This window comes from Panthera onca, chromosome X (assembly GCF_046562875.1).
Source record: "Panthera onca isolate mPanOnc1 chromosome X, mPanOnc1 haplotype 2, whole genome shotgun sequence".
Taxonomy (NCBI): domain Eukaryota; kingdom Metazoa; phylum Chordata; class Mammalia; order Carnivora; family Felidae; genus Panthera; species Panthera onca.
Window position 1 is genome coordinate 11,297,386 of NC_138357.1, and position 10,636 is coordinate 11,308,021.

General features: G+C 43.6%; 1 pseudogene; it reads left to right on the plus strand.

The window, feature by feature from the left end:
* Positions 1–1,880: 1,880 nt before the first annotated feature.
* Positions 1,881–2,950, plus strand: LOC145714268 (melanoma-associated antigen 10-like; annotated as a pseudogene).
* The last annotated feature ends 7,686 nt before the right edge of the window (positions 2,951–10,636 follow it).

Here is a 10,636-nt window from a genome sequence, read left to right on the forward strand (position 1 = left end):
CCACATTAAAGTTAGTAGAGAGGAGTGTGGCTGAGGCCTTGCCAGGTTTGAATATTAGTGTTTTGAGGGAGAGTGGAGGGTACTCTACCACAGAACAAAGGAGGGCCTCACACAATTCAGTACTCCCTCCCAATGTTGGCTCCAATAGGCCCTGGGACATGGTGGCTATAAGCAGCAGCATCCGATTTGTCCAAGAGTATCCAGGAGAGGTGAGAACCTTGGTCAGAGGGGGCAAAATCAGGTCAGTAGAGGGAGGAAGCTCAAGCTCCACCAGGAGTCAAGGTATGGGCTTTGAGTGAGGACTGGTGGAACCCACCACCCAGGAGTGATGAGCTTCAGTCTCACCTTGCCCAGGCTGACAGCTCTCAGAGGCCCTGAGACAAGGTGTATGCATGTGATGGACCCTCACTGCTGCCTGATCATCTCAAGAAAGTGAGTGCCTTGGTCTGAGGAGGACACACTCAAGCAAGCAGGGAAAGGGGGCCCAAGCAGTGCCAAGATTCAAGGTGAGGACTCTTGAGAGAGGACTCAGGGGAACTTTCAACATAGGGGGCTGCCAGGCACTGCCATGCCCCTGCTCTTAGCCCTGGCACGCTCCAGGCAGGAGTATCAAGCAGACTCATTCCTTACCTCTTCATGCATCATATGGACATGGAAATCTTGGCCTGAGGGACTCATCATTGGTTCTGTGAAAGAGAGTTCAGGCCCAGACAGGGCAAAAATATACATCTTGAAGGGGACTAAGGGCACCTGCTATCCTAGAACACAATGGGCCCCACAGAACTCAGTCCTAACATGCTCTCAGCCTGGGAAGTTGAGCCAGGCTTAGCCATGTGTGATGGGGGTGAGTTTTCCAGTTGTCCATCTGAGTGGGTGGGGGAGGGGGCTTGTCAGAGAAGTGTGAATCTTATTGTGCAGGGGCCTGGCTCAGTACACAAGAGAAAAGAGTCCCAGGCCCTGCAAAGCATCAAGCTGATGATTAAGAGGGAAGATTTAGGGGACCTTCCACTCCACGTAGAGGGAGATCCAAGACTGCTTTGTCCCTTTTAGCCTTGTGAGGCCCCAAGCAGAGAAGCTGGATGTGCTGTATCTGTACCTCCATCTTGGGAGGCTGAAAGTGGTGAGGTTCTCTCTGAGGCGTGTAGCCTCAGATTAGCAGAGGGAGAAGTAACAGGCCCGACCAAGCATCAGGAAGAGGACTCTGAGGGAAGGCGGAGGGGATCTCCCACTCCAGAGAAGATTCTCAGAAACCCATTCTTACTTTCAGTCCTAAGAAGTCCCAGGCAGGGCCTTCAGGTAGATAATCCCACTTCTTTATATCCTCTTTGGGGTCTCAGGAAATGGGGATCTTGGCTTGAAGGTACCTCCCATCCTAGAACACAGGAGGCTCTGGTTGCCATCTGTATCCAGAGGTGCCCCTCAATTCCTTTTACAGGGGCTCTAGGAACTGGGTGGTGAAGGCCTTGTTCTAAAGCATGTGTCCTCCAGTCAGCAGAACAGAGGGCTCCCAGGCAGTGCCAGGATTCAAGGTGTAGACACTGAATGTCTACTAAGGGATCTACTCATGCTAGAACAGAGGGGAGCCCACAGTTTCCGATCCCATCTGCCTACCATCAACCCATAAATCCTAGGCTTTCTTGGTTGCTTATAACCTGGGGAGATTTTTCACTTCCTATGATAAGTCCAGAAGCCCTTTGGGGCCCTAGAGCACCCCCTAAAGAGGAGACTTGTAAGTCATCCTTTGTCCAGAGCTGCCAAAAGTATCTTTTTCTGCTGAGGCCGCTGCCCCTCTCCCTCTCTCTCCAGGCTTGTGGTACCTGATCTCCCACCATCACACTCACACTTCTACCTTCTACTTGCTGTTGCCAAGTAGAGTCATCATGCTTCACTCTCCAAAATGTCTGCGCCTCACATTTGAGCCAGACTTTCAGGCCCAAACTGAGATACAGGGCCTGGAGGTGGCCTGTGTTCTCACAGCTGAGGAGGAGGAGGAGGAGATTTCCTCCTCTTGATCTTTCAATTTCTCCTACCCCTCCACCTCCTCCTCCCTGCCTTCCTCTCCTGTGATCCCGGTTTCCAAAGAGGAGAAGGAGGTGGAGGAGGAGGAGCCTGAGAAGGAGCCCGCCACAACATTGAGTCCTCCCCAGAACCCTCAGAGCCCCTGCTTCTTCTCCGTAACACGGAGCACATCAGAAGGAGGCTCCAATAGCCAAGAAGAAGAAGATACATGTTTCCTGCAGACCTGAACAGACACCGAATCTTCGCCCACAGACCCACTAGATGAGAAGGTAGCTGATTTAGTGAATTTCATGATCCTTAAGTACCGATTGCAGGAGCCCGTCACACAGGCAGAAATGCTGATGGTTATCATGAAAAGGTACAGGAAACATTTCTCTATGATCTTTAATAAAGCTTCTAAGTGTTTAGAGGTGACCTTTGGCATTTATGTGAAGGAAATGGACCCCACCATCCACTCCTATGTCCCTGTCAACTCACTGGACCTCCTTACCCATCATAAGATGCTTAGTGACAACCAGAACATGCCTGAATACAATCTCCTGATAATCATCCTGGGTGTGATCTTCATGGGGGGAACAGTGTCCCTGAGGAAGACACCTGGGATTTCCTGAATATGATAGGAATGTATGCTGAGAGGGAGCATTTCATTTATGGGGAGCCCGGGAAGCTCATCACCAAATATTGGGTTCAGGAGAATTACCTGGAGTATCAGCAGATGCCTAATCATGATCCTCCATGTTATTAATTCCTGTGGGGTCCCAGGGCCCATGCTGAAACCAGCAAGATGAAAGTTCTGGAATTTTTGGCCAAGGTCAAAGAGACTAACCCCACTTCCTTTTCATGCTGGTATTAGCATTTGAGAGATGAGGAAGAGAGGGCCCAGGCCAGAATTGGCTCTATGGATAATACTACTGCCATGTTCGTTGCATAGCATTGGTCAGCAGCTTCTCTTACCCCAACTGAAGAGTGAGCCTGAATCATCACTTTGTATTTGAAGAGGGCAGTCTTGGTTTTGAGTAAACGAGTCAGGATCAGGCTGGGGAGAACACAGTGTACAATAACTTTGTGTTCCTGTTTTGTATGGGTGACTTAGAAGTTCATCTTTTTTTCTTTTGATATTTTTCAAGTGTCCCTTTAAAATTTTTTAATGTTTATTTATTTTTGAGAGAGAGAGAGAGAGAGAGAGAGAGAGAGAGAGAGAGAGAGAATGAATGGGGCAGAGGTACAGAGAGAGAGAGAGTGAGACACAGAATCCAAAGCAGGCTCCAAGCTCTGAGCTATCAGCACAAAGCCTGGTGCAGGGCTCAAACCCATGAACTGCGAGATCATGACTTGAGCTGAAGTCGCATGCTCAACCGAGCCACCAAGGCACCCCCAAATGTCCCTTTTAATGGACAGTTTAATTCCCTAAAGACTCTAAGTTTTGAATGACATCAGTAACACATTTATTGGTTTTTCAGGTTTAGGAATAAGAGTTTTAATATTTTCCAAAAATTTGGGAAACTTCCCATCTTTTAGGGAATCTGGTACAAGGTAACATTGGAATAGAAATTTCCTTGGAAATGTGAAAGAGCCAAGTAGTAAAGTATAAGGGTCCAATAAACAGAGGGAAAAATACAAAGGATGGTTTATCCTTGAGTTTGCTTATACCTTTCAGTCCACCATTCTGGAAAATTAAAAAGATACACTTGGATTTGCTTGGCCTATTCAAGAAAGTAGATGAAATCTTAATAGATGAAAGTCCCTGCTCACTGACTTTTTTTATTCACCAAACATCAATTTTTTACTTGCTCCTTGGAAGGTCCTATGTTAGTAGTGGGGATCCTAGGATTAGCAGGATACACTCCCTAACCAAAGAATGGTAGAGGCTAGGAGCAGCAATCATATCAGAAACATGGTGGGATGTCCTCTAAGAGCTACAGAGCAAGAAAAAAGAGTGAGGAGGTGAGACTCCAAATGGAAGCAGTTGAGTAAAAAGGCACTGAGCCAAGGCACTTTGGAGCTCTGAGAAATGGCAATTCCTTCTGTCAGAGTTGGTTAGGAATCTGGGTGTTGAGTGGGGAGTGAAGGTTGTATGGGACGTCTTACATGAATAGGTTTGGGAGATCTCAGAATCACCATCACTGGCTGGACGTCTCAATGAGGTCTAAGTAAATAGGTCAACTGGAGGAGTAGCCCCGGAGCATGCCAGACACCAGCCCCTACCTTAGGGCCACCCTAAGTCCTGTCAGGAAGAGCACAGCTGCTCCCTGTGTCATTTGGGTGAGCAGCACTCTTGGGTACTCTAGTGGTCCAGGGCACCCTTGCTGGTGTCCCAGGGCTGAGAGCTGCCTTGGTGCCGGCTGGACACCAGAATGTGTTTCCCCTGTGCACGGTGGACCCCTCTGTGGAGGCTGGGGCTATGTGGGTGCACAGGGGTGGTGACCGACGTGTGATAGTTGAGACAGACCAGAAATACTAATGAGCAGGGGAAGGGAGTGTGCGGCTGCAAGGAGGTGGGAAGTGGAGAGACAGTGCCCTGGGACTAATCACCTCGGTGACTCTGCAGGTAAAGGGCTGGGTGTGGACATACCTTGAAACAGGTCCCCGTGTTGTCCCTGGCTCAGGCTGCCTCCCACAGATTCTGAGCTCTTGGCACACTAGAGGGTAGGTGTCCCATGGCTAGGACTTTGGTCTACATTGCCACCAGATAGAGGATTGGCCCAAGGGTGCAGACAGTTGCAGGGTGGATGGAAATCCACGGAGATGGTACTCTTCCTTGTTAAACTGATGGATGGATGTGGAATCCAAAGCAAGAAGTATCATGTGTCATGACATTGAGAGCATCCTCAAGTCCAAGACAGTGCTTGGGCCTGGGTGCAAGAAGTCCACAATGACAAACTCAGTAATAGTTTCCTAGGGGAATTCTGAAGCCATTTGTACCATTTTCAATTTCTTCCATGGAGTTCAAAGGCCCAGGTAGGTCTCACATTCCACGTTTGGAATCAAAACATGTGATCATTCATTCACTTATTAATTCACCCCATCCATCATTCTCTCATTTGTCCTTTCAGTCAGGAAGCTTTTACCGAACATATGCTAGGGAGAAACACCAAGGAAATAAACCAAAAAGAAATGAACACACGTAACTCAAGCTGTGATGTGAGAAAATGAACAGGAGGCAGATTGTAGAAAATATTAGGAAATTAGCAACTGTGAAATGATAGAATAATATATAATGATTCTGAGGTCGTATAATTACTGACTAGGCAGAAGTCTTCCGGATGAGACCGAGGAGAAGAGAAGAAGAGTTGGTTGCAATTCGAGTTATGGTAGTCATGAAGAAAGTTGTGGCAGAAGATACCAGCGTGAGCCATGTAGATGGTGAAGCTGAGAGGGATGTCTGGGTCAATAGGTCTGGTAGGAACCATGGGTCTGACTCTCAGGAGAGGGTACTGGGCTAGAGACTAGACTAAGCTGCATCAATAGACAGAGATCTACATGCTGTGGAATGTCCTCTCTTTCCTGTGAATACACTTGGCAGCGACAGTGAAAAAGAAAAGCATAATACCATAATACATCCAGGTAATACTTTAAAGGGGAAAAATACTCATATAGTAATAAGTGAGAAGAAAAAGTTTTCCTAAATTTATATATACACATACATATATGTACACACACACACACACACACACACACACACACATCCATGCCTGTGTATTTGTGGCTCGTATTATATATACAGTGATCATGGCCTTTCAATCTCACATCTAATATCTTAGATCACTTTTAAAGTTTGGCTATTGACACCCTTTGTTCAGGTCTGAGCTTATACCTATCAATACCCAGACATTTACTCTTCTAATCCAGTGTGGCTGTTTTACAAAGCTGACAGCTGTGCGAGAACTAAAGATTTTCATAGCAAACAGAGTAAGACTGTAAGCCAGCTTGGGCCAGAGTACCTAGAGGCCGGGTCTCTATGATGCTTACTGTATCTGACTGGTAGACATTGTCGAAATTAGACATTCCTTTCCTCATTCCAGAGGAAGCCTTCAAACGAAATCTGATCCATGAACATGAGGAAGGCAAAACTGATCAAAGTGAGGACTGTTAAGCTCAAAGTCCCTACCGACTCGTTATGTTTCCTGTCCTCCACCCCCAAGGTGGTGGGTGCTCGCACCCAAGCACAGAACTCTAGGCTTTCCCTAAACACAGGTGATGGAGGGCCCTTCCTCAGACACGGATTTCATCATGCGCCTGCACAGGCATCTATCTGTGTGGACCCTAATAGGCCCAGTTCCACCAAATCCCAGTTTTTCCTCCTGGTTTTCTGGCACTCCCAAGAGTTTGATTGTATGACAGGTTCCTGTCATTTTTGCACTTTCTGAAAGCTCTCCTGTGATGTGGCCCTTTCTCTCTATATAGTTCCCTATACTTTTAGCTATGTCCCACACCATCGCCTCTCAACGATCTCCTTTTATTTTAATTTCTCAGGCCAACAGCGGATGTTTTAGCTCCTCTGATCTTCTCAACGAGCCAGTTTTGTTTCTATTGATAGTTAATGTTTTTCTAAATTCGATTTCATTGATTTCTGCTCTTATCTATGTTATTTTCATTCTTTTGCATTACTTGGGTTGAATTTTTCTTTTTATAATTTAGGTGGAGTATTAAGATATTGATTTGGGTCATTTTTATGCCAAATAAAAACATTTAATGAAATAAATTTACCTCTACGTACAGCGTTAGCCGAATCCCTTGAACTCTGATGTGTCTGTCCGGTTTTCATTTTCATTTAGTTGGAAATATTTTCTAACTTCCTTTAATAATTTCTTTGAAGTAGGGTTGGTAAAAATATGTTGTCTATTTTCCAAAAATTAGTGACTTTTTACATCTCTTTAGTTCTTTTCTTTGGTTTAATTTCATTATGGGGAGAGAAATATGTAATTCAATATTTTAAAATTTGTCAAGTGCTGTTTTATCATCTGTGTGAATGTTCTGAGTGCACTTGAAAAAATGTACATTTTGCTGTTGGAGTGTTTTCTAAATGCCAAGTAAATCAGTTTGGCTGATATTCTTTTTCAGGTTTTATTTTTGAATCATTTGATTATTTATGTAGAGAGGGATGTTGATGTCTCTCAATGTAATTGTAGCTTCAACTATTTCTCTTTTCCCATTCTCTTGGTTTTTGTTTTGATTTTTGTTTTTGTTTTTAGTTAATGTGTTTTGAAGATCTGCTTTTAGATCTATACACATTAAGGATTGTTATGTCATCTTGGTAATTTGATTCTTTTATCGTTATGTAATATCCTCTATTTATTCTTGGTAACCTCCTTTCCTATGAAGTTATTTTTTTTCCTGATATTGTTATAATAATCTAGCTACCTTCTTTTTCCATGTTTATTTTATTTTTAAAAATAGCAACCAATAACACTTTTTTTGGTGTACAAAGCCAATGATTTTTACCCCTGTCTGGATCTGTGTACCCACCACCATAATCAGGATGCTGTATGGTTCCATAACTGCTCCTTACAAAAAAAAAAAAAAAAAAAAAAAAAAAAAGCCCTTCCCATGTGTTATGTACGTTTAGATACTCTTCCCACACCTAACCTGGACAACCACTCATCTGTTTTCCACATCCATAGTTATATATTTCAAAGACAGTCAATATAATTAAGTAATAGAAGATATAACTTATTGATACTTGGTTTACTCAGTAAACAGTCTTTAAGATTCTTCCAAATCGCTGTGTGTGTCAATAGTCTATCCCTTTTGTTGTTTAGGAGTGTCCCATTATAAGTTTGTTAACCTAGTTTGTTAATCCATTCACCCAATGTGAGGACATCGGATTGTTTTCCGCTTTTGTCATATATGAATAGAGCTATCATAGAAAATCATGCACAGATCTTTGTGTGAACATAAGCTTTTATTTCTCCCAGGCATGGGATTGTTGAGTCAAATGGTGAGTGTATATGCATATAAGAAATCACCAAGTCATTCCCCACAATGACTGTTCAACTTTATATTCACTGGGGCAATGCATGAGAGTTCAAGTTGTTCTATATCCTTGCTGGCACTTACTAATGTTAGTGTTATTTTTTTAATCTGTTCTCAAAAGTAAGTTGCATCGGGGCGCCTGGGTGGCTCAGTCGGTTAAGCGGCCGACTTCGGCTCAGGTCATGATCTCACGGTCTGTGAGTTCGAGCCCCGCATCGGGCTCTGTGCTGACAGCTCAGAGCCCGGAGCCCGTTTCAGTTTCTGTGTCTCCCTCTCTCTCTGACCCTCCCCTGTTCATGCTCTGTCTCTCTCTGTCTCAAAAATAAATAAGTGTTAAAAAAAAAATTAAAAAAAAAAAAAAAGTAAGTTGCATCTTCCTGTGCTTTTAATTTGCTTTTCTCTAATGGCTAATAATGTTGAAAAGTTTTTCATGGGTTTATTTAACGTGCATACATGTTATTTAACATGCATACGTGTTTCAGTGAAGTATAGTCTGCCCACTAAAAATTGTTTTCCCTATTTTTTTTTTCAATTTTGAGGGCCCTTTATGTATTCCGGATAGAGATCCTAATTTGATTTGCAAATATTTTTTTTTTTTTCTAGTCTGTTGCTTGGCTTTGTCTGCTCTTAAGCATTCCTTTCTCAGAGAAATAAAATTTTTAAATATGTTCAATTTATTATCTTTCTTTTTGAATCATTTTTTGGTGTCATTTTTTAGAGCTCTTTGCCTAATTCCAGTTCATTAGATTTTCCCGTGTCTTTTGGTATTTGAGATTTATACTTTTCAATTTGCCATTTTTTCTCTGATCCTGGCAAGTCATCCAAGGGGGGAGGACATTGAGGAGGGACTGAGGGCACCTCCAACTTGAGATGAAGGAGCCCCAGTCCCACCTGACCCAGAGAAACTTCGGGCAGGGTCCCCATTTGTAGTGTTTCTTGACCTCATCAAGGGAATCTGAGGGAAGCCCGGGATCATCCGAGGGGGCCTGACTCAGAACAGGAGAGGGAAGAGTCCCAGGTCCTCCTGGGTTTCTAGGTGGCTCTTCTGAGGAAGACCAGAAGGGATCTCCCGCCACGGATACAGGGAACCTCAGTCCCACCTTGCCCCTGATGTCAACTTCCAAAAGCTCAAGGCAAGGCCTTGGGAGCTGAAGGGACTGGGTGTGAGGCTCCCTCTGCAGGGTGGTGCTTCAGGCCAGCCGCTAAGAGTTATCACCAGTTCGGGCTTCAGGTTTACGCCTCTGAGGAAGGACTTAGGGAGATATTTCACTGCTGATACAGGGGGCCCCAGCCTTGCTGTCTGCCCTCAGAAGCTCCAAGCAATTTCCCTGGTGTGGAGTAGCTGGACTTCCATCTTGGGAAGCTGAGGGAGATGAAGCTTTTTCTGAGGGGTACGATCTTGGTTCAGCAGAGGGAGGAACTCTAGACTTTGCCATGAATCAAGGTGAGGACCCAGAGGGAGAATAGAGGGGACCTCTCATCACAGAGATGGAATCTTGCAGAAATCCACCCTCATTGTCGGCCCTGAGAGGCCTCATGCATGAACATCAGATAAAGACAGCTCTGCATCTCCTTGACTTCTTTTTCTGGCATCTCAGGAGATGGTGACCTTGACCTGAGGGACCATCCTCAAGTCAGTAGGTGGAGAGGGCATGCAGGCCCTGTCAAGAGTAAATATGATGATCTTGAGGAGGACTGCGGAGATATGACACCATAGTACACATAAGACCTCACAGAATCCAGCCTTACTCTATTGTCAGGCCTGGGAAACAAAGATTTTTTAATATGGAAGAAGTCCAATACATCATTTTTTCCAATTTGAATCATGAATTTAATTTCCACTTCTGTAATGGTTAATGATGTAGAGAAATTTTTCATGTGCTTATTTGACATCCATATGTCAACTTTACTGAAGTATGGATTGATGTACGTCGCCCATTTAAAAATTAGGGTGTTTGTTTTCTAGTTTTTCAATTTTGAGGATTCTTTTTGCATTCTGGATACAGGTCTTTTGTTGGATATTTGAATTGCAAATATTTTCTTCCATTATGTGGCTTTGGTACATATTTGTGAACATGCTGAACATGCCATTAGGGAATTGCAAATTAAAACAGCATTGAGGTACCACTACTCGCCTATTCAAATGGCTAAAGTCCAAAACACTGAAAACACCAAATACTGATGAAGATGTAAAGCAAAGGGAACTCTCAGTAATTGCTGGTGGGAAGGCAAATTAGTAGAGCTATTTTGGAAGTTAGTTCAGCAATTTTTTACAAAACTAAGCATAATCAAAAATTGGTTTGTGATGTTCTTAATAATTATGAAAAACAGAATAAGTGTGACTTTACCAATGAGATGAGAATCTTTAAACAATAGCTTGAATACATAAATGTCCATTATCTGCACATTGTATGTTAATTTGAAGGCAAAAGGAAAAAAAAAGGAGTGGAAGGCTTATTTTAAAGGTTGTGTGGAAATAAGATTTCGCATAAGTTTTATGGCTCCCAAATCACTTCTCAAAATATTAAGAATGCTGTTGCTTATCTGACTTTCATATGATATAGGAAAAACAGCTGGTGATTTACATGGGTTTCTTTAAACCAATAAAGTCATAACAAGAACCTCAAAGCCCTTGGCAGCCATT